Consider the following 24,968-nt stretch of genomic DNA (forward strand, 5'->3'; position numbering starts at 1 on the left):
GGTTAAAGAAGCCAAGGTTGCTTTGTTAGTGGTCTTTAGTCCGTCTGCATTGTTGGGCCTTGTGTCTTTCATCTTCCTCTTCACAGTACCCCAAAGATTCTCTATGGGGTTTAGGTCAGGTGAGTTTGTTGGCCAATCAAGCACAGTATACCATGATGATTAAACCAGGTATTGGTACTTTTGGCAGTGTGGGTAGGTGCAAGTCCTGCTGGAAAACGAAATCAGCATCTTTATAAAGCTGGTCAGCAGAGGGAAGCATGAAGTGCTCTAGAATTTTTCTGGTAGAGGGCTGCACTGACTTTGGACTTGATAAAACAAAGTGGGCCAACTCCAGCAGATGACATGGCTCCCCAAATCCTCACTGACTGTAGAAACTTCACATTGGATCTCATGCAACTTGGATTCTGTGCCTCTCCACCCTTCCTCCAGTTCTGCGACCTTAATTTTCAATTAATATGCAAAATTAACTTTTTAGCTGAAAAGAGGACTTTGGACCGCAGAGCAACAGTCCATTCCTTTTTCTCCGTAGCCCAGGTAAGACGCTTCTCACATTTTCTCTGGTTCAGGAGTATCTTGACACAAGGAATGCGACAGTTGAAGCCCATGTCCTGCATACATCGTTGTGTGTAGTGGCTCTTGAAGCACTAACAGCAGCCGTAGTCCACTCATTCTGAATCTTCCCACAAATTCTTGAATGGCCTTTGCTTCACAATCCTCTCAAGGCTGCAATTATCCCTGTTGCTTGTGCACCTTTTTCAACAACACTTTTTCCTTCCACTCAACGTTCCATGAATATGCTTGGATACAGCACTCTGTGAACAGCCAGCTTCTTTAGCAATGACCTTTTATGACTTTTCTCCTTGTGGAGGGTGTCGATGACTGTCTTCTGGAATCTGGACAATTGTCAAGTCAGCATTCTTCCTCACAGTTGTTTAACCTACTGAACCAGACTGAGAGACCATTTAAAGGCTCAGGAAACCGTTACAGGTGTTTGGAGTTAATTAGCTGATTAGAATGTGACACCATAGGTCTAGAATATTGAACTTTTTCACAATATTCAAATTTTCTGAGATACTGAATTTAGGATTTTCAATAGCTGTAAGCCATAATCATCAAAATTAAAAGAAAGAAAAGCTTTGAATATATCACTTTGTAATGAATTTATATAATATATGAGTTTCACTTCTTGAATTGAATTACTTAAAATAAACTTTTTGATGATATTCCATTTTTTTAACCACTTCAGCCCCGGAAGAATTTACCCCCTTCCTGACCAGAGCACTTTTTGCGATTCGGCACTGCGTCGCTTTAACTGACAATTCCGCGGTCGTGCAACGTTGTACCCATACAAAACGTATGTTCTTTTTTCCCCACAAATAGAGCTTTTTTTTGGTGGTATTTGATCACCCCTGCTATTTTTTTTTGCGATATAAACAAAAGAAATGTCACAATTTTAAAAAAAAATCTATATTTTTTACTTTTTGCGACAAGAAATATATAAAAAAACAAATTTTTCCATCAGTTTAGGCTGATATGTATTCTTAAGCGTATATTGATTGGTTTGCGCAAAAGTTAGAGCGACTACAAAATAAGGGATAGTTTTATGGCATTTTTATTATTCTTTTTTTTTTTTTTACTAGCAATGATTTTTATCATGACTGCGACATTATGGCAGACACCAGACACTTTTGACACATTTTTGGGACCATTGTCATTTATACAGCGATCAGTGCTATAAAAATGCACTGATTTACTGTGTAAATGACATGGAAGGGGTTAACCACTAGGGGGCGAGGAAGGGGTTAAGTGTATCCTAGGGATGTGTTCTAACTGTGGGGGGATGGGCTACCAGTGACACGACAGTGATCACTGCTCCCGATGACAGGGAGCAGTAGATCACTGTCCTGTCACTAGGCAGAACAGGGAAATTCCTTGTTTACATAGGCATCTCCCCATTCTGCCTCTCCTGACCACAAACATCGAGTTCCCGGGACCCGCAAACACACTCCAAAAGCACGCGGCAGGTGCACTCCCGCTGGGCAGGTGAATTCAAAGGGACGTACAGGTACGTCTATTTGCCTGCCCGTGCCATTCTGCCGATATATATAGCAAGTGGCGGTCGGGAAGCGGTTAAGATGCACTTGTATATGTATGCAAAGTATATAAAAAAATAAAAGTTTTAAAGACCAGCTGCTCTGGGGAAAGTAAAAGTCCTCCCTTTCAGTGGACCTATGTGTTTATGTCTTGTGGATTTATGTGTAAATCCACCAATGGGGACCAAAGAGTTGCCAATCCCAATATAGATATGAAAGAAAACAAATATCCCCCAAGATAAAAATTAGGGACTTTAAAGGCAACAACACATTTAAACAAAAGATTATCTAATTGATATTTATTAATAAAGATTATAAAATTGATCAGGTGTGAATATCACCAATAGTGTGATTTTAAAAACAACAATATACAGTGTTGAATCGTTGGTGCGTAGTAGATGTCGATATTCTACCCGACAAGTTTCAGGACTACTGCAGGTCCCTTCATCAGGGAAGTTCAAGGCAAGATGAGACTACCATATCACATTCTAAAACAAGAAACAAAGACAAAAAAGGCATAATAGAAACAGTCAAAAAGTATATATGAAAACAAAGAGCATAAAATACATAACATGTGCCCATCATGGGCAGGGGCAAAGAAAATAAACATCGTTTAGACCAAAATTGGGAAGCCACCAACCTATTCAACAGTAGTAACACTGTATGTACCTCCAGGTATTGTGCCGACTAATGTAGTGTGACAGTAGGGAATACTCCAGATGCCGTGGGGAGTGTGGGGAAAAAGATGACAGCTTAGCTATAAATAGACTAAGTTTTATGTAGTTGGGCACAGAAGCAAGGAATCTGAAAAAGAGATAAATATATACAATATCTTTTTTAAGGAAAAAGCTCTTGAAGAAGCGACCACTGTTTTATGATAGAGAAATATTATAGAGGGATATCACTAATCTACATATATGCTTGTTTAGCTCGTCCATAGAGAAATGAACCAGACATAGTGCAGCCAAAAACAAACCAAATCCATTTCTTGTTTGTTTTTGGCTGTGTATGTGTTTATGTCTTGTGGATAGTAAAGCACTTTTACTTACTTCATCCTCCTGGCAGAAGGCACTCCCATACTCTCTGGCAGTGGACTGTGTCCTCATGTCCCATGCAGGACTATGGTCGCAACATTGGTTTTGATGATGTCAGTGATCTCCGTCTGCTGAAGTGCTGGGGGAAAAAGGCAGCAGGGGCCCATCTAGCAGTGCAGAGGATTAGGCATTTAAGAGAACAATGTAGTTGTATTAATTTGTTTTAATTTTTTTCACTCTTGTACAACTTGTCCTACGATTTGGGACTGCAAAGTAGCATGACAAGTCGTTTCCCATGATTTCCAATGACAACCATTCATATTAGTACGACTTCAAGTTGTTCCGATTTCAAAGTAGTCCCTGCACTTCTTTGGTCCGACTTTGATGGCAGTTACACAGGCATTCCCTGAAATTGCGGTAAAAAAGTAGTGTGAAAGGGGCCTTAATAGTAGTATTTGAGTGCTATGTATGCAATTTTCCATCTCCCAATTATTGGAGGTGCCAGACACTTTTTTTTCCTGCATTCCTCTACACCTACAATATTAAGCCCATACTTATTGCCAGTGAAGCAGAGAGGCAGAGGCTATGCAGAAAGCCAAATGAATGGCATAACTAGCCCTGTTCACTAATGGCTCATGACAGTGATGAAACAGGTTTGTGTGCTTTGTGATCGCACATACAGCCCTGTTTAGTTCCTGCTTTTCTACTTCATTATATGCTAGCTTTTTTCATTATTGTTATATAGTACTTTCTGTGAAGTGGGGGCTGTGGCGACTGAATGTTTGGGAGGGAAAAAGTAGCTACTACTGGCCAGCTTGTATTTTAAGGATACCAGTAGAACCATGCCTCTAAATTAGGTATTGATTATGTCAGAGGCTGCTTATCCTTGCCTTCAGTGGACTTGCCTAAAATGAACCTGAACCCAAAAACATGGAGTACATGTAAAAATGTGTGTAGTTATGATCCTAAAAATGTACCTTTTCTCTTTAATTTCACATGAAAAATAGCAGTACACTTTATGTGCCAAGGTACTTATTTATCTTGAGGTGTGCACCTCTAGTGTGAGGTCATCTAAGACACTTACTCACATTAGGCTGAAGGCAAGTGTGGAGCCTCATCGGTGGGGGGGGGGGGAGGAAAGGAGGGCGAGGTTGAATGGGTAGCGATTATCCTCCCAGCCTCCACCCTTGTCATTCTTTTTTTTTTCATTCAAATTTAAGTTTATTTTCAATAAAAGTACATACATTTGTACTATAACAGCAGTATACAGGTCAGTAATATACAGAAAATAATAAATCAAATGCATTACTTTTCATATTAGATAGTCCTGTCGTAGTAACTGTCCATCATATCTAGCCATTTCATATGCTCATCACCATACGGTGAGAGTAAAACAGTTTGTATAAGCTAAGAAGAAAAGTTAGGTTTAACTAATAATTTATAATTAAATAAAAGGATATTTCAATATGCTATATAATTCCTTAGGGTTATCGTTGCCACACAATAAATTATATATAAGAGAAAAACCCCATGTGTGTACTAGACCAAAGTTCATGGAACGAATAAAGGATAGGATTTCTGGAGAACAATAACCTCTCTGACACCCCCAACGGGAACTGTCTGTGTCCAAGAGGTCAAGCAAACCCTTCAATCCCCCCTCCCTCCCTCCAATAATTATCACTAAAACCCACCGGTATCTGTAAATATATATTCTCAAAACCCTTATCAAACCTAATATCCCCAAAAGTTTGGTGGAATCCTTTAATAACCTAAACATAGGCAAATACAAATGTTTATATATATATATTTTTTTTCTAAACATAACACACTGAGAATGAGAAATAGCAAGGATTCTATCCTCGTAGATAAGACAACGAGATAAAATCAAAGAAAAATCAAAGAAAGGAAGAAAAAAAAAAAAAAAAGAAAAAAGAGAAAAAAAAAAAAAAAAAAGAACGAAGAAGATCAGGAGAAAGAAAAAAGAAAAAGGAAAAAGATATGGCAGCCTGCCTGCCAACGAACATCATCGTCCTCAGGATATAAATATCATCACAGCCTTCACGGGGTAAAAGATATTCCCATAAATTTCATCCAAGGTTCCCATATTTCATGGAAAAGAGTAGACATATCCAACATGGAACAGACCCTCTTTTCTTGTTCCATAATCCATGTAACCTTTTGTTTCATATACCGGATGGAGACAGTAGTCTTTTTCCACGCAGCTGCGATTGTGATCCTGGCACCTGTCAGAATGTATAGGATGAGTTTTTCTAGTAACCTTGGAGGTCTGGGGTAACATCCCGTGAAGTAAAGCAATAGTGGGGGATTGATGCAAGTTACAGCCTGTGACACGTCTTATTATGTTAAACACCTTATTCCAGTATCCCCGTATTTTGGGACATTCCCACCATATATGTACCATAGACCCCAATCCCTGACAACCTCTGAAGCATAGGGGCGAAGTTGACGGATACATGGAAGCCAGTTTAACGGGAACTAAATACCACCTAGTATAAATGTTTACATTAGCCTCTACAAGGGATATATTCACATATCCTTTAATGGATCTAGTATAGTTACTACACCAGTCAGATAAATCCCATTTGTTATTAAGTTCCCTTTCCCAGGCCAGCATATGAGGTAATTTGGTGCAATTATTAGCAAGCGATTGATATATGATTGAAATATTCCCCTTCCTGATCAAACCCTGATCACAATTACTTTCACAAGGTGTCAATAGTCCAGAGATCGAGTCACTATCCCATAGGCTTTGTGCATAGTCATGTAGTTGAGAAAATCTTAGTTTTTCTGAGACAGGAAGACCTAGCTTGTCAATGAAGTGTTGTTCAGGAAGTGGACCCGAGCGTGAAAAAAAGCGACCTATACGATACAACCCCTTATCATGCCACCATTTGAAAGAATCTATATCAAATTTAGCAACAAAGAGTGGGTCTAGAAAAACACTCGATAAAGGTCTGCCTTTAGAAATTAGAGAGGGATTGTTTTTAAGTGAATCCCATAAAACTAAGGTTTGAGAAAGAGTCGGAGATAATATAGAAGGCCTATTCTTGGTAGGACTCCACATTAACTCCTCTATCGTTAGAGTCGGGGTCGCCTGCTCTTCTATATCTAACCAGTCAGGGCGTTCATGTTTAAGAAAAGTTTCCGATAACTGTGCCAATCTCGCTGATTGATAGTACCATAATAAGTTGGGTACCCCCAGACCACCCTGTTCAGGCAAGTTATAGAGAGTGCGAGATGGAAGGCGTGGACCCTTATCGTTCCAAATAAACTTGATAATCTTTCCTTGAAAAGATTTTAGATGACTTTTAATTATCGGTATGGGTAATGATCTAAAAAGATACAAAAGCCTAGGGAGAAGAGTCATCTTAACCGAGTTAATTCTACCAATCCAACCTATATTCTGAGTACCCCAATCTTTCAAATCTTTCTCAAGTTTTCTATACATAGGGGGGTAATTGGCCAAATACAAATTTTGGATGTTGGGGGTCAAATAGATACCCAGGTATTTGATATAAGAGGTGTCCCATTTGAATCCATAATTTTTCTTCAGTAGAGAAACCGTGGATTCAGAGAGAGAAACATTGAGGGCCCTAGACTTGGCCATATTCACAGTTAGACCTGAAACCATAGAGAATTTATCTAAAAGAGAATATATTTCCGGTAGGGATGTATCTGGAGCGGTCAAAAACAGTAAAAGGTCATCTGCAAATAAGGCACATTTATGCTCCATTTTGGCACATCTAACTCCCCTGATATTTGAGTTTTCACGAATAGCTATAGCCAGGGATTCCATCACTATTGCAAATATCAGGGGAGATAAAGGGCAGCCCTGCCTAGTACCCCTATGGATCTCAATAGGTTCCGAAAAAATACCCTGAAAGCGTATATTAGCTTTAGGGTGAGAGTAAAGTGCAGATAAGACTCCAAGAAATTTCGTGCCAAACCCCCAACGTTCCATCACTCCGAACATAAATGGCCATGATACTAAGTCAAATGCCTTCTGAAGATCTATAGAAAGAAGCATACCCCTTTGATTAGTATCACCAGTCCAACCCGAGTTCAATATAGAAATCAGATCTACAGCCCTCCTAACCTGATCTGGACCTTGCCTTCCAACGATGAAGCCTACTTGATCTTTACTAACATACTGGCCAATGAAAGAGGACAATCTATTGGCCATTATCTTAGTGAGTATCTTAAGATCGTTATTAATAAGAGATATTGGTCTATAGTTTTCCACCAGGCTATGATCCTTTTCTGGCTTAGGGATAACCGAAATATAAGCCAAATTGAGTTGCCTTTCTATGGGAACTCCACCGGTCATGTGGTTGAAAAATCTAACCATGTAGGGTGTCAAAATGCTCGAATATGTTTTATAATATGCACTCGAAAACCCATCAGGGCCCGGGGCTTTATCTAATTTTAGGTTTTTAATCACTAACAATACTTCTTCAGCTGATATGGGAGACTCCATCACTTCTCTATGTATTTCAGTCAATTGAGGAAGATTCAAATTGTCCAGAAAATCATCCATTCCCTCTGAAGAAGAATCATCAGTGGATGCATAAAGCTTAGAAAAAAAATCATGAAAGGCCTCCATTATCTTCCTAGGATTCAGGGTGAAAGAACCATCAATCATCCTTATTTTAGGGAGAGACCGTGATTGAAATCTAGGTGACCGTTTATGAGCTAGCATTGGGCCTATTTTATCTTTAAATTTATAGAAATTAGCACCAGTCCATTTCATGTCTTCCCCTGCTTTAGTGGTAAGTACCAAGTTTAGGGCAGATCTAGCTGCATCAAGTGCCTGAGTAGGAAAGTTAAGAGGATCAGATTTATGTTTTTTACGGAGGTCTAAATAGTTATTTTCCAGTCTCCTTATGTCCAGGTTTCTTTGTTTCTTGAGGCCATCGGCCACTTGTATAATTTTGCCCCTGATAGAAGCCTTGTGGGCAGCCCACAAAGTTTCAGGGGATACATCTTCTGTATCATTATGCTCAAAGTATTCTAGAAGAGATCGCTCAATATCCTTCATTAGGACAGGATCCTTCAAAATAGACCTATTTAGTGTCCAATGAGACACTTTAGGAGAAGTGTCCTCTCTCCTCAGTGACAAAAGAACCATCGAGTGATCTGGCCAAGAAGCATCAACTATATGAGACTTAATGGCAGCTGGGACGTGATGGTTAGAGATCAATATATGATCTATACGAGAATAAGAGTGGTGAGGGTTAGAATAGTGAGTATAGTCTTTAATTTTGGGGTTCAACTCCCTCCAGATGTCAGTTAATCTAGACTGATGTAGAATGCGTGCTACTTGCAGACTAAGTTTAGTTGGTCTGACGATTCCATTGACAGAAGGTTTGGACTTATCCAATCCCGTGTCAAAAGCTAGGTTAGAGTCCCCACCCATAAGAATGATCCCCTCCATAAATGGTCGGAGGGTATCAAGCATCTGTGAGAAAAACTTTTTCTGACCTCTGTTAGGTGCATAATAAGAAATAAATGTGTACAGTCTGCCATCAAGGGTACCTTGTAACAAAAGAAACCTACCTTCCGGATCTCCAAATTCTTTAATCAGGTTAAAATTACAATGCCTAGAAAACAAAATGGCCACACCCTTAGTTTTGTTTTCTGCTTTAGCTAGGTAAAATAATGGAAAGTGGGCATGCATAAAGGAGGGGTTGTATCGTTTAGGAAAGTGGGTTTCTTGAAGGAAAACCACATCTACACGGAGAGACTTGTATACTTGAAAGGCTTTGCGCCTCTTAATAGGAGAATTCAACCCCTGAGTGTTGTGAGTAACAACACTAAGGGGTTTAGATACATCATTCGATCCAGCCATAAGTCTCGTCAACATCTATGAACAGGCAGGACCGTACAGATATCATCAGTAGTCCCGTAAATACGAACAATGGCAGGCAGGCTGGAGAGATGAAAAGAGTATGAAGAAGAAAGAAAAAGAAATGGAAAGAAGAGATAAAAAGAGAAAAATAAAAAAACATATTGCACAACAAACTATTAGATCGTGCAAGGTCAATTCGTGACCCAGAATGGGGGAAGAGAATGATTCTCCTTCCCTCATTCAAACAAGAAATTTTAGCATAGTCCCAGAAAAGGACTACATTCTTACCCATTGGGTCGACAAAGTGTCGACACAAGAGGTAAGTTGAGGTTCAATACCTCACCGTCGTCAGTTGTCGACAAATTAAACATTACACCTTAAAACAAATTTAAGAAAAAAGGCATTTGAATCAGAGGATGACCAAAAAAAATAGGAGAAAAATCTAAAGAAAAACGGCATTTAACTAGGTATGCTATCCCGGAGTCTTCTTTTTTCAAAAAGCATCCGGGATAAAATTCATCTGAATTAAAGAATAAGAGATACGTCCTGGGTAAGTCTATTCAATATTCAGGGGGCTTGGTCACCTCCAATTTTCCTGTATTTGACCTTGTTCCATGGATTTTGAGTCGGACTAGTAGGTGTGTTCCTCTTGGCAGATGGAAGTTGAGGCGGATTAGTGTCCATGGCAGGTTCAAGAGATATAATTTTCAGATCTAACAGAAGTCGTTCACCCTCTTGGAAACTATGTATTACATGGTTTCTACCATTATAATTGAATTTTAAGGCGAAGGGGAAAGCCCATTTATACTTGATGTCTTTGTTAATGAGGGCAGACAATAACGGTTTCATTGCTCTTCTTCTCTGAATGGTATATGGTGAAATGTCAGAAAATATTTGTATTTTAGTACCTTGGTATTGAAGATTCTCCTGTTGTCTGGACCGTTTCATAATGTCCTCTTTGGTGGAGAAATAATGAGGCTTGACCACCACATCCCTGGGCAAACCATCTCTTCTCAGTGGACCTAATGATCTATGAGCCCTATCAATTTCCAATTTTATATCAGGCATAGATGGAAGGAGGATTCTCATAATGTCTCGTATTGCTGAATGAACGTCCATAATGGACTCAGGAAGACCCCTAACCCTGAAGTTTTCTCTTCTTGACCTGTTTTCCAAATCGTCAATCTTAGCCTGAGCGGCCTCCAGTTGTTCTTGTAGGAAATGGATATGGTCATCATGTTGTTCAGTTTTAGAAACGTTAGTGTCCAATTTATGTTCTACAGAATCAATCCTGTTGCCAAGACATTGGAAGTCTGCCCTAATATCTTTAGTAATTTTCTCAGCCGTATGAGCTAAACCCCTTTCCAGCATTTCAGAGATCCTGTTATAGAGATCAGCAACATTGAAAGAAACTTCTGGGGCAGTTTCAACGTTAGCAGTTACTTGTATAGGGTCATGTGAGGGAGACACCATAGGAATCCCGTGATCAGCCATTGTAGGTATTATTCCCTCCCTTACTACAGATGAAAATAAGGCTGAAGTTGTAGTAGAACCTAAGGGAGGAGGTGATGAGGAGGGCGTCACATGAGACGAGAAATGTTCAGTAAACTTAGGATCCACCACAGGCACCTGAGGGCTTGTATGAGGAAGGGTGTCCATATCAAAAAGACACTCTTTGATAATTGAGTTCTTCTTTTTTTTTTTTTTGCACTGTTTCCCCTTCATATATAAGAAGTGTTATAGTGAATTCGTATCAGCAGGGGTAAAGTTGCTCTATATTGTAGAATCAACAGTTCACTCCTATATCAGCTCCTATAGGTGTAACAGTCCTATAACCAACATCATTCAGTGGGTGTTACTTATGTGAACAGACCAAGCCCAGTTTTGAGCCTTTACAGTAAGTATTGTGAAAAGATCAGCATCATAAAAATGCCTCAAATTACTTATCATGCAGGTGTCATATTAGCGGATTGGTTTGTAGCTTTTGTCGACTAACATCGGACGGTGTGTAGGAACACCTCAGCAAGTTTCCATAGCAGGGACAATCATAGGATAATCCCACAATGTATAACACAGACCCTGGGCACTGTATCCAGTTGGTAACCAACCTTCGACTACTGTTATTAGACTATTATTGCAGTCAGGTAGCCAGTGAACAAAGAATTACCTCAGTTTAGAGAAGAAATAAATATAATAAGAACTCCAAATAGTGTGATACAGTGGATTATGTATGTTTCAGGATGTCACGGTGACCTGGGGATAAAATCCATCTATACTCTATCAGATCCTCACAGTAATTCCGCAGTATAACGGTCACAAGTCACTACACACTGAGTTTAAGTCACTGAGGCGGATTATGAGAGAAAAGTGGTTAATTGCAGTCGTTTTTGCCACAGAAAAGTGTTTATAATATTTTTATATTAGTATGAAATATGCAGGCCGCGAGATGGCGGCGTTACCTCCTTGTATAGACCTCAAGGGGAGTCTGTGGGCTTATTGTGGTAGGATCGGGCTCTTTTCATTTAAAGCATATAAATGTCTCATCCACTGTGAAGGGTAAAGGTGAAGCAACACAGAGCCTTGAGTAGAGAGGATCGATCGTGAGGTAAAACAGTGGGTAAAGCAAGATGGCCGCCGGGCCTCCGTATGTAGGCCGAGACCACGGGCCTCGAGTAGCTGAGGGGGAAGGAGATATGCCTCCTGTCGCTTCCGACGGCTTGCTGAGGGGCAGAGAATCGAATCCTAGGTAAGGATGTTCCTGGGTAAGCAAGTAGCTGGGTCCTATGGAGCCCGCGGAACGCGGAGGGATTACAGGCCTCAGGGATAAGGAATCCGGCAGTGACCACTGGAGGGATCGAACCTAATGGTATCGATGTCTGTCCTAGATCCCTAAACCTATGGCTGTATCTGACTCTCAGTACAGAGTAATGTATCCTGGGTGGACGGAGGGGTGGATACCGCTAAATCGGCACCGCGATCCGTACTCGAGTCCGGGGATGTCCGTGCAGCCGTAGGCCTCAAAATGGCGATGACGCCACAGAGTGTAGAGGAGGCCTCGGGTCACATCAACGGATAAGTATATCACGAACCTCCTCAATAATGGTATCTTTTTGTGCAGGTATACCTCCTGATATGGGATGGGGCGAATTTAGAACCAAAACGGCAATATCGGTAGCCGATGGTTCCAGATTAGATTCGGCCTCACGGAGCTTATCTAAAAAGCGTCCAACGCCATCCTCGTCCGGCCACGCCCCTCCACCCTTGTCATTCTATTAGCAGGGTCTGGCATACAGCAGGAGTCGACAAAGAACTAGATGAGGTGGGGGTGGGGCAGGAAGGGGGGGTTGGGTGGGAGCTGCCAAAGATCACTTTTCCTATTAATAAGCTGGTGATTGGTTGCTCAGACCGCCTAGCAACCAAACACCAGCTTTTTTAGTAGGAAGAGTTAACTTTGACAGTTCCCACTCCCCTGTCTAATGCTGTGCTCCGTTTCTCTGCATCCTAAATCAGTGTAAGTGTAATTCATTGGTTTTAATTTTTTTTTTATTCTATATTTAATATAGCATTCAAATATTTACTTAACAAGGCAGTAATGATGTGTACAGTGTCTATAGTATCGTAGTATAGTATAGTATAGTAGCCAATCATATCTTATCCTTATTTTATTTATCAGTCAGATCAACAAAATATGCTTTATGTTAATATTGTTAAAGTTGTAACTTAATTCTGCCTAAAACATCTAACATTGTTTTTTTTTATGAGATAATTTATGAGGACTTGCTTAGGGGCAGAATTAGGGGCGGGACAAGTGGTGGCGATTAACTCTTAAGGCCTGGCTAGTAGCTCAGAACTTGAAATTTTGAGCCCTGATCTAAGAGGGTGATGTAACTACTATGTTGCTCATTATTCTCATAGCTGGAGAGCAAGCTGTGCCTGAAGACCTGCATTGCATGCATTTCTCTGCATCTGCTTCATTCATTCTGTGGATTTATGCTTTGCAAGCCTCTCCTGCTGCATTTTGAACACTATCTTACCAGTCTTCAGCGTGGCATGTAGGTAGCATCTGTGACCAGATCTTTTTCGATTTGCCTTTTTTGATTTCGACTTTAACAATTCAGGCCAAAATGCTTTCTCTATGTTTTGGCTCAAGTTATAAAAGGTTTGAACCTTATTCAGGGTTTCCTCTCTCTTCCTGTTCAGATAGTAGGCTGTCACTTGCACAGGAATGATAGAAAATCTCTCCACCTGGAAAAGAGACACCAACAAAAATACTTATTTTAACCACTTAAGCCCCGGACCAATATGCTGGCTAAAGACCAAAGGTGTTTTTACAGTTCGGGACTGCGTCGCTTTAACAGACAATTGCGCGGTCGTGCGACGTGGCTCCCAAACAAAATTGGCGTCCTTTTTTCCCCACAAATAGAGCTTTCTTTTGGTGGTATTTGATCACCTCGGCAGTTTTTATTTTTTGCGCTATAAACAAAAATAGAGCGACAATTTTGAAAAAAATGCAATATTTTTTACTTTTTGCTATAATAAATATCCCCCAAAAACATATATAATATTTTTTTTTTTCCTCAGTTTAGGCCGATACGTATTCTTCTACCTATTTTTGGTAAAAAAAATCGCAATAATCGTTTATCGGTTGGTTTGCGCAAAATTTATAGCGTTTACAAAATAGGGGATAGTTTTATTGCATTTTTTTTTTTTTTTTACTACTAATGGCGGCGATCAGCGATTTTTTTCGTGACTGCGACATTATGGCGGACACTTCGGACAATTTTGACACATTTTTGGGACCATTGTCATTTTCACAGCAAAAAATGCATTTAAATTGCATTCTTTATTGTGAAAATGACAGTTGCAGTTTGGGAGTTAACCACAGGGGGCTCTGTAGGAGTTAGGGTTCACTGTGGTAGTGTTTACAACTGTAGGGGGGTGTGGCTGTAGGTGTGACGTCATCGATCGTGTCTTCCCTATAAAGGGAATGACGCGATCGATACGCCGCCACAGTGAAGCAGCCACAGCTCCGGGGACCGATCGCCACACTCAAGCGGCGATCGGGTCCGCGGGACCCCGCGGTCCCGGTCCCGGAGCTTCGGTCCCGGACCCGCGACCCACGGCTGGGTACAAGTACAGGACGTATATATACGTACATGTGCCCAGCCGTGCCATTCTGCCGACGTATATGTGCAGGAGGCGGTCCTTAAGTGGTTAATAGCATGGGGATTGTATGGACTATTGTTATCGCTCTGTACCTCCCAGCTCTGTTCCCTCCTTTCCTGTCCTGGTGTCAGGACCTTCTACCCACTATGCTTCTCCTCCTCCTGGGGACTACTATACTGGCGATTTGTTGGTCATACATTTTGTGTTGTTTTTTGAACTATGTGTGTCGTTATCGACATTTTATATAATAAAATTGTTTCCTTTCATTTTTTACTTGTTTTGTTGTACATTACCCACATTTATTACCAGTACCGTAATAGTCCAACAATGGCCCAATTATTCCCCCCATTTGGCTCTCTGGGTTGGGGACCCTAGAGCCAAACTCTATATATCTGGTGTCACTGGTATAGGAATTGGAGGAAAATTTTAATAATGTTATAATGGGCCATAAAAGCCTGACATAATCTACACCCTTCTCTTTCTAAAACGAAATTGGTTTTGACTTATAGTTGGACTATAATTTAGTTGATTTCTATAAGCTTTTGTTTAGAGAGTCTGTTGTACATGAGTAAAACCTTGCTATTATAATTTCTGTAGAAAAAAAAGGTTTAATTTTTAGACATTTATGCTACTGAGCAACTTTGCCATTTAAACTGAACTTGCATTTTAAAATGCCACATCTAGTCACATTTTACTACAGTGTATGGAATTACACTAAACGAACCAAAGGACCTAAAACCGCCCATAGGTGAGTCGAAAACTGAACACTGTTGATTTGAAAAACAAAATAGCTTATACAATTGTGCCATCGTTTGTTACGTTTTAAAAAATCCAGCATGTTGGGTCAGGCACTTTCAATTGTGGCATAAAATTAGCGTGTCACACCACACTAATGATGCGAAAAGCAAACAATTCAAAGATTTACAAGAATTTTCATTTAGTTTTCAACTCATCTATGGCCAGGGCTGTCTTAATGAGAGGGCTGGGGGGATATCTGGGGTGTAGAGGGGGTCAGAGTGCTGGGGGGATATCTGGGGTGTAGCGGGTCAGAGTGTTGGGGGGATATCTGGGGTGTAGAGGGGTCAGAGTGCTGGGGGGATATCTGGGGTGTAGAGGGGTCAGAGTGCTGGGGGGATATCTGGGGTGTAGAGGGGTCAGAGTGTTGGGGGAATATCTGGGGTGTAGCGGGGTCAGAGTGCTGGGGGGGGTATCTGGGGTGTAGAGGGGTCAGAGTACTGGGGAATATCTGGGGTGTAGAGGGGGCAGAGTGCTGGGGGGATATCTGGGGTGTAGCGGGGTCAGAGTGTTGGGGGAATATCTGGGGTGTAGAGGGGCCATAGTGCTGGGGAGTCATCAATCTAGCAGATATATTGTATGCACTGGACAGCTTGGTTACTTTATGTATGTAGTATTTTCCCACTGTCTCTTTGCTGTACAGAATGATTGTTCATGTAGTTAATGCGGAGCTACACCCAGAAGGGGAAGCGCCTCTTGTCTGCCTCCTACCTACTTGATGTCTGTTTACCTGCACTGTATCCATTGTAGGGGCCCAGAGCATTACTTTGCCCAGGGGCCCATGATGCTATTAAGACAGCCCTGTCTATGGCCGACATAAACATCAACAGCCAAGTTTTGTGCTATCTGACCAGCTAATGGGAGGGCATTCCAACTTTCTGCACTAGTGAGTTCAAGTGCTCTGTGGTATCACAATGCAAATTATCTTAAAGAACTTTGCTATCATTTTCACACAATCATTTTCACTGTATATGTGACTCTGGGTATCCCTTGCTAACCTCGGGATAAAGAAGACATTTTAATTTCTCTGCACGTTGCAGCAATATATGTACTAAGCTGATCGCTGTAAACTGTCATGCTTAGCATTGTGTACAATTTCCATATGAGGCCATTGAAGTTACTGCAGGGTTCAAGAAAAGAGCCATGAAATAAATAAAAAATAAAAAAACATTTTTGCACGGATAGTTCTGCAACTGCATTTACAGATCAGACCGCAGTGTCGATCCAATGCATGGTGTATCCAGTTTTAGGAAACGTAGTGCAATTCATCGTACAGTGAAGGAAATAATCACTGAAGATGACATTCAACCCTGCAGATTATATACAGTATTTCTATACTTTTGCCTCTTGAAATCTCTTTAGTTCACGTGTCTTTGTTTTGCTGTGCATTCTCATTGTCAGCTTACTCCGGGTTGCCATGGCAATTCTTTGCCCTGATGCTTTGTTGAAGGATACAGAGCTGGCTCCCTGTTATTTTACCATGTTGGAAGGGAGAAGTTCTGAATGAGGGGGGAGCAGTTTATTCTACATTCTTCATGAAGCAAGCTGGGTCTCCACTGAGATTTTCTTATAGAGCAACTGTGCTAAAAACCTGACAGGTCTACACGTGAATCGCTTATATACATTTATTTATTCACATATAATGTACATCACCCCCACTTCTATACTTTAAAATCTTGACTGTCATAACATCTTAGTCTAGTGCAGATAACAATGATCACCCTGTAAGTCCTTGTGTGGGTCCTTGTGAATTATTCTATAGGAACGACCACACGCTGGCAATCACTCTCTGGTTGTAAAAAGAAAATACACATTCTCTGCTAGGGATTGTGCAGCACATGGCTTTGTAATAAATGTTCTTATGTTGCAGAGCATATTAAAATCATAGATCAGCAAACACAGTAGGCTCCTGTTGCCTCTTCACCCAATACATATATACCAGTGGCGGCCCGTCCATAGGGGGCGCTAGGGCGCCGCCCCCCCAAGCTGTGTAAAAAAAAAAAAAAAAAAAAAAAATTTTATTTTTAAAAAAAAATGTCACTTTAACCACTTGACCACTGGGCACGAAAACCCCCTTAATCACCAGACCAATTTTCAGCTTTCGGTGCTCTCACAATTTGAATGACAATTACTCAGTCATACAACATTGTACCCATCTGAAATTTTTGTCCTTTTTTTCCCACAAATAGAGCTTTCTTTTGGTGGTATTTGATCACCTCTGCGGTTTTTATTTTTTGCGCTATAAAAGAAAAAAGACTGAAAATTCTGTAAAAAAAAAAAAAAAAAATCTAGTTTCTGTCATATTAGCAGGTTATTTCTCACACACAGCATATGCATACTACAAATTACACCCCAAAACACATTCTGCTATTCCTCCCGAGTATATCGATACCACATGTGTGCGACTTTTACACAGCGTGGCCACATAGAGAGGCCCAACATGCAGGGAGCACCATCAGGCGTTCTGGAGCACCCAGGCCAATTCTGACATTTCTCTCCTACATGTAAAAATCATCATTTATTTGCTAAAAAAATTACATAGAAACCCAAAACATTATATATGCTTTTTTTTTCAAAGACCCTAGAGAATACAATGGCGGTTGTTGCAACTTTTTATCTTGCACGGTATTTTCGCAGCAATTTTTTGAACGCGTGTTTTTAAAAAAAAAACAGTTTTGTGCTTAAAAAAAAAAAAAAAACAGTAAAGTTAGCCCAATGTTTTTGCATAATATGAAAGATGAAGTTACGCCGAGTAAATAGATACCCAACATGTCACCCTTCAAAATTGCACACGCTCGTGAAATTGCGCCAAACGTTGCTACTTAAAAATCCCCATAGGCGACGTATTGCAAGGTATTGGAGTATTGAGGGTATTGCGGAGTATGGGGGGGTATTGCAGAGTATGGGGGGGGTATTGCAGAGTATGGGGGGGGTATTGCAGAGTATGGGGGGGGTATTGCAGAGTATGGGGGGGGTATTGCAGAGTATGGGGGGGGGGTATTGCAGAGTATGGGTGGGTATTGCAGAGTATGGGGGGGTGGGTATTGCAGAGTATGGGTGGGTGGGTATTGCAGAGTATGGGGGGGTGGGTATTGCAGAGTAAAATAAAAAAAATGATGAGTGCAATACTCTGCAATACCCCACCCCATACTCTGCAATACCCCACCCCATACTCTGCAATACCCCACCCCATACTCTGCAATACCCCACCCCATACTCTGCAATACCCACCCCCCCAGGGTGGGTATTGCAGAGTATGGGGTGGGGTATTGCAGAGTATGGGGTGGGGTATTGCAGAGTAAGGGGTGGGGTATTGCAGAGTATTGCACTCATCATTATTTTTTTTTTACTGCAGAGTATTGCGCAGGGATGGCTGGATCTGTGACTGCAATTGTCACAGATCCAGCCCACAGTGCGGCGGCTGCTGCTGCCGCCCGATCCCCCCCCCCCCTCCCTCTCCTCTCACACTGTACCGAACGGTACAGAGAGGAGAGGGAGGAACCGGCGTCATTACATGACGCCGGTTTGTTTACAAGTGATCGCGCCGTCATTGGACGGCGCGATCACGTGGTAAGGAGCCGCTTCCATTGGCTCCTTACCGCGAGTGCTGTTGCTGCGGGTCCCGTAGACCCGGCGAGCACCGGCGATCGCGTGTGCGCGCCCGCTCGGGCGCGCACAACGCAGTCTCTGGGAGGACGTACATTGACGCCCTCCTAGAGTACAGGAACCGCTCTGTAGCCGTATTTTGGCTATAGGGCGGTTACCAACTGGTTAAGAGTGACCAGGCGCCGGACATGCGGCGGTCTATGGGAAGCTTCCCAGCCTGCAATCAGCTGATCGCAGGCTTGGAAGCTGATTTGCCCGTGTTTAGGGCGTGTGCAGGGCGCAAGCTGTGCGCCCGCACACACTCCCACTGTCATTTGATTTGCTAGAATGCATGGTGTTCTCATGGGATTGGCTCGGCGGGGACCGGAGGAGAGGTCAGTGGGCAGTGCCATTAATATTATATCACTTCCGGTATTCTGGTGTTATCTGGAGCGCGTGTGGGGGCATCATAGAGGAGCGGCGCCAACCATTGAAGGTAAGGAACAGACCGGCTCCTTCCCCCACTCCAGCACCAGCAGCACCCCCGCATCCATTGCCTGCCAGCCCCGCCACCACCACCGAGCCCCACCGCAGCTGAACAATTCTCTCTGCGCTAGTACTGCCAGTGACAAGCAGCAGCGGTGGCCCCCCCTCTCCCCCCCCCACCCGGAGTTCACTCCGAGTCCCGCCGCCACACTCCGCTCCGGATCAGCAGTGTGCACTCGCAACAGCTTCGGGTCCCCCCCCCCCCCCCACTTCAGTGTGCCGACGTCTGATCGGCACATTGAGGTGGGGGGGGACCTTAAGCTGTTGCGAGTGCACACTGCTGATCCGGAGCGGAGTGGGTCTGGGCGGCAGGACTCGGAGTGAACTGGGGGGGGGGGGAGAGGGGCTGCCGCTGCTGCTTGTCAGTTGTCACTGAACTTAGATGACAGAGCTCGGAGTGAACTGGGGGGGGGAGGGGGGCTACTGCTTCTGCTTCTGCTTCTGCTTGTCACTGAACTTACACACTGACAGGACTCGGAGTGAACTAGGGGGGGGAGGGAAGGGGCCCCCTCCCCTCCCCCCCCTAGTTCACTCCGAGTCCTGTCATTGTGTAAGTCTCCTCTCCTCCCCCCCACTTTCTCTGAAGTTCACACTGCCCGAGCGGAGCTGGCGCTGCTAAGGTAAGCCAGCCAAGCCACAGAATTCAGTTCAAAATGGATTTGATTTGATTTATCGCCCCATTAGGTCATCAGCGGACAGCGGTGCACTGCCTGATCCCCACCCATTCACCTTGGAGCCTGTTATTGTATTTAGACTGCTGGGACTTGTAGTTCTCCATCATCTCCTGGGGCTCAGGTGCATGCAATCCACCATCTATGGGACTACAAGTCCCAGCAGTGAGAAAAACTGAACAAATATGGTGGATTGCATGCACCTGAGCCCCAGGAGATGATGGAGAACTACAAGTCCCAGCAGGTTATAATATAAAGCTCCGAGGTGGATGGATGTCTGGACAGTGACAATTGATGGGCACAGTGGTGACAATTGATGGGCACAGTGGTGACAATTGGTGGGCACAGTGGTGACAATTGGTGGCATGGCACAGTGGTGACAATTTGTGGCACAGTGGTGACAATTGATGGCACAGTGGTGACAATTGATGGGCACAGTGGTGACAATTGATGGGCACAGTGGTGACAATTGATGGGCACAGTGGTGACAATTGGTGGGCACAGTGGTGACAATTGGTGGCATGGCACAGTGGTGACAATTGGTGGCACAGTGGTGACAATTGATGGCACAGTGGTGACAATTGATGGCACAGTGGTAACATTTGATGGCATGGCACAGTGGTGACAATTGATGGCACAGTGGTGACAATTGATGGCATGGCAAAGTGGTGACAATTGATGGCATGGCAAAGTGGTGACAATTGATGGCATGGCAAAGTGGTGACAATTGATGGCATAGTGGCTGTGTTTGATGGCATGGCACAGTGGTTGCGTTTTGATGGCATGGCACAGTGGTGATAATTGATGGGCCCAGTGAGGCTGCAATTGTTTTATTTTTTTCGTTTGCGCCCCCCCAAACAATTTGAGCACCAGCCGCCACTGATATATACTATCTTGTGCATGGTGGACAATCCTGCTTTAATCAGTAAAGCAAACTGTACATAGGGCACCATATTAAAAAAATATATATATATATATAAATGGATTTTTTTTATAAGAATAATCTTTAGAATTCAGTATACCCTTTGAAACCCGATTTTCAAGATACGTTTTTTTTCTCCAGTTTGAAAAAGAAAACGTCAAATGGAAAGACTCGGCATGAGTACCTAAAGAAAGATGTAAAAAACAGATTAGTTTACACTATGAGAATAATTAAAGTGACACTAAACACACACTGTTTAATTTACATCGTCTCCCGTCCCGTCTACTTTTGTTTGTGGATGATGGCACTGTAATTATCTTAATTAAAAAATTGAAGTACCTTTTTCCTAATCGATAGACAGCTGTTACATGACCCAGATCTTCCCTGCCAGTCTGCAGGGAAATAAAAACAGGAGTAGCTTCTAGTTCTCTGCTGCTGGTCACATGTTTAAAATAAAAAAATACAGCCTTTGGAATACATAGAAAAAATTGATAATTATTACTAGTAAACGGTTTTTAAATTTTCATACAAATATATATTTGAAATCAAATCTTTATAATCTTTATAATTTTTTTGGCAATAACATGGTGTGGATGGATTTCTGCCAGTCACAGGCTGTGTCACGCCCCTTAAGCCTGTGTCTAAGAGGGAGGTGAAGTTTCCATTAATCTATGTAATATCCCGCCACCAATGTGTTTAGCTTGTTAGTGGGCGGAGGAAGAGAGCTGTGATTTACCACTGTGTATACGCCAACATGAGTGACTCTGTAGTCACATGGGCTGCTCAGATGTGATAGAGAGGAAATGCACAGCATATAAACTCATTGAAAACAGAGCAGGTGCAGAGTTGCCACCACAGCTGCAAAATCCCTAGCTGAATTGGGGACATGAGCAGAAGGTGAAGATAGAAAGCAGCAGGGTCAACCATTTTTTTTTTTTGCAGAAAACTAATTGCATAATGACTGAGAGAGTATGAACAGCATGTAATACACCATTTATTAGTTTTTTTATGATGCAGGTTTAGTGCCATACAGGACTCGCAAGCAAAAGGGCCAGGGGGTGATAGGGTAATTGTATATTTTATATTTCCTTTTTATTGTTGGTTCATATTGTGGCTCACTAATGAATTCTAGGCCAATCCTGGTCAAGGAGCCATATAAGGTCATATTGTTTTACCTTACTGATGTAAAGCTGGAGGAATGCAGGATGACCGAGCCCACTATCTCCCTTAAAAGGTGATACAACTGTCCAAACAACTTTGATTGGTCATTTACTCACATACTAGCCTATATCTACCACAGCCCAAACTGGAATAGTCTAGTCTCACACCAGAGCTTGCAACCATGGTGTGGAGAAAGCCCCTTGAGGGGGGAGGGGGCGAGCAGAAGTGTAAGGACGCCCACTAACACACAGTTCCTTTCTCTATCTGCAAAGTAGAGAGTGTCCTGACCCTCCTGCTCGCCCCCTCCCCCCTCAAGAGGCTTTCTCCACACCAGTTAGAAAGCCTTGCATTACTGTTTGTAGTTACAAACAGAAGAACAGGAAGTGAGGATTTCTCAGAAGAAATAAGGACATTTAAAAGCAAAATGGAAGGATGAGGTAAGTGAAAGAGGACTGCACCAGTGTTGCCAACCGTCCGTAGTTGGTAAAAACGGGCACTTTTTTTCCCTGTTTGTAAATGTCTGTGGTTGCGGAAATGTGCCAGTAAAAGTAGCCGAGATCGGTTTGGCTTGGAACTGCGCATGGAGATTGGAGGCAGAGGGTGATGGTGGCTGCGTTGGCACCGCAGAGAGGGATGGAGGCACCACAGAGGGTGGCGGATGGAGAGAGGGGTTGTTGGTGGCACCGCAGAGGGGGATGGTGGCACCATACAGGGTGGGGGATGGAGACAGGGGTTGTTGGTGGAACCGCAGAGGAAGATGGAGGCAGGGGGAGATTGGAGGCAGGGGGCCTGGGGGAGATTGGAGGCAGGGGGCCTGGGGGAGATTGGAGGCAGGGGAAGATTGTGGCACTGCAGAGGGGGGTGAAGGCAGGGGGTGTTGGTGGCAGAGGGGGATAGAGGTAGGGGGTGATGTGACTAAAATATTTGCCCTTATATCGAAAATAACAAAAATATGTTTTTTTACCTTAATATATACCTTAAATCACATTGCTATTTGCCTAGCGTACTTGTTTGTAGCCTAAATACTGAAATTTGCACCTAAAAATGTAATTTTGTAACTTTTGTGAAATGCCAGTAAAAACGTGGCAGCACCAGTAAATTTCGTGTGTCGTGCCAGTAAATTTTAATCTGGTAGGTTGGCAACACTGGACTGCACTAAGGTAAAGAAAGCTATTTAGGGAATTTTTTTTTTACCATTACAACTCCTTTAAGTATTCTTGTTATATTTTCTAATATTATCTGTATCTGTCATTACTTTTAATAAATGGTATACTTTTAAGTATTTGTGTGATCTCTCTTTGCACAAATCAAACGCAACCCTAACAACGTGACAAAACAGGGGGTAAAAAAGTTGGCTGCAGCCAGTCTGGCATTGACACAGGCACTATTCTGTCCCACATACAGTCATGGCCGAAATTGTTGGCACCCCATACATTTTTCCAGAAAATCAAGTATTTCTAACAGAAAAGTATTGCAGTAACACATGTTTTGCTATACACATGTTTATTCCCTTTGTGTGTATTGGAACAAAACAAAAAATGGGAGGAAAAAAAGGAAATTGGACATGATGTCACACAAAACTCCAAAAATGGGCTGGTCAAAATTCTTGCCACCCTTTCAAAATTGTGGATAAATAAGATTGTTTCAAGCATGAGATGCTCCTTTAAACTCACCTGGGGCAAGTAACGGGTGTAGGAAATATAAAAATCACACCTGAAAGCAGATAAAAAGGAGAGAAGTTCACTTAGGCTTCGTACACATGATCAGTCCATCCGATGAGAACGGTTCGAAGGACCGTTGTCATCGGTTAACCGATGAAGCTGACTGATGGGCCATCGCGCCTACACACTATCGGTTAATTAACCGATCATGTCAGAACGCGGTGACGTAAAACACAACGACGTGCTGAAAAAAACGAAGTTCAATGCTTCCAAGCATGCGTCGACTTGATTCTGAGCATGCGCGGGTTTTTAACCAATGCTTTTGCATACCAACGATCGGTTTTGACCTATCGGTTAGGCGTCCATCGGTTCAATTTTAAAGCAAGTTCCAATTTTTTGGACCGAAGGTTAACTAACCGATGGGGCCCACACGATCTGTTTGGACCGATGAAAACGGTCCATCAGACCATTCTCATCGGATGGACCGATCGTGTGTACGCGGCCTTAGTCTTTGCATTGTGTGTCTGTGTGTGCCACATTAAGCATGGACAACAGAAAGAGGAGAGGAGAACTGTCTGAGGACTAGAAAACCACTAAAGTGGCCAGCAATGAGTCCAGATCTAAATCCCATTGAACACCTGTGGAGAAATCTTAAAATTGCTGTTGGGAAAAGGCGCCCTTCCAATAAGAGAGACCTGGAGCAGTTTGCAAAGGAAGAGTGGTCCAAAATTCTGGGTGAGAGGTGTAAAGAAGCTTATTGATGGTTATGGGTTATGGGAAGCGACTGATTTCAGTTATTTTTTCCAAGGGGTGTGCAACCAAATATTAAGTTAGGGTGCCAGGAATTTGACCAGCCCATTTTTGGAGTTTTGTGTGACATTATGTCCAATTTGCTCTTTTTCATCTTTTTTTTTTTTTTTGTTTTGTTCCAATACACACAAAGGGAATATGTATAGCAAAAGATGTGTTACCGCAATACTTTTCTGTGAGAAATACTTTATTTTCTGGAAAAAAAATCTGGGGTGCCAACAATTTCGGCCATGACTGTATAACACAGTCTGTGTTGTATTGAATTAATTTAGTTTTCTATTGTTTTGTAGTATGCTGACATCTAGTGGAGGTTTTCAGGCACTACAGCCTATTTTGTTATGTTATTTGGTATCTACCTCTGTCCTCACCCTCCCATTTAGTGCTAATTAGTTAAGTCCAACTAGGCCCACCCTATTTCTTCTATGTTCCCTCAGTCAGTGTTATTACTTTGCAGAGACAAGGCTTAGGAAATTCCTTGTCTTCTTACACTTCAAATGACTTGAAAAATCTCCTCTGCATTGCAATTATCTGAAGCACAATTGCGTTGGATTCAGCTTCTGTGTGTTATTGAAGAGTTAAAGCGGAGCTCCACCCTATTTTAAACATTTGTTTAATCAAACAGCATACTCTAATGCAGTACAAAACGGACGTATTT

General features: G+C 42.4%; 1 protein-coding gene across 2 annotated transcripts in view; it reads left to right on the forward strand.

Moving 5' to 3' along the window:
- HOMER3 (homer scaffold protein 3) overlaps positions 1-24,968 on the forward strand; it is a 277,994-nt gene that overhangs the window by 227,269 nt on the left and 25,757 nt on the right. The gene's annotated exons all lie outside the window — the stretch shown is intronic.

This window comes from Rana temporaria, chromosome 1 (assembly GCF_905171775.1).
Source record: "Rana temporaria chromosome 1, aRanTem1.1, whole genome shotgun sequence".
NCBI classification, from domain to species: domain Eukaryota; kingdom Metazoa; phylum Chordata; class Amphibia; order Anura; family Ranidae; genus Rana; species Rana temporaria.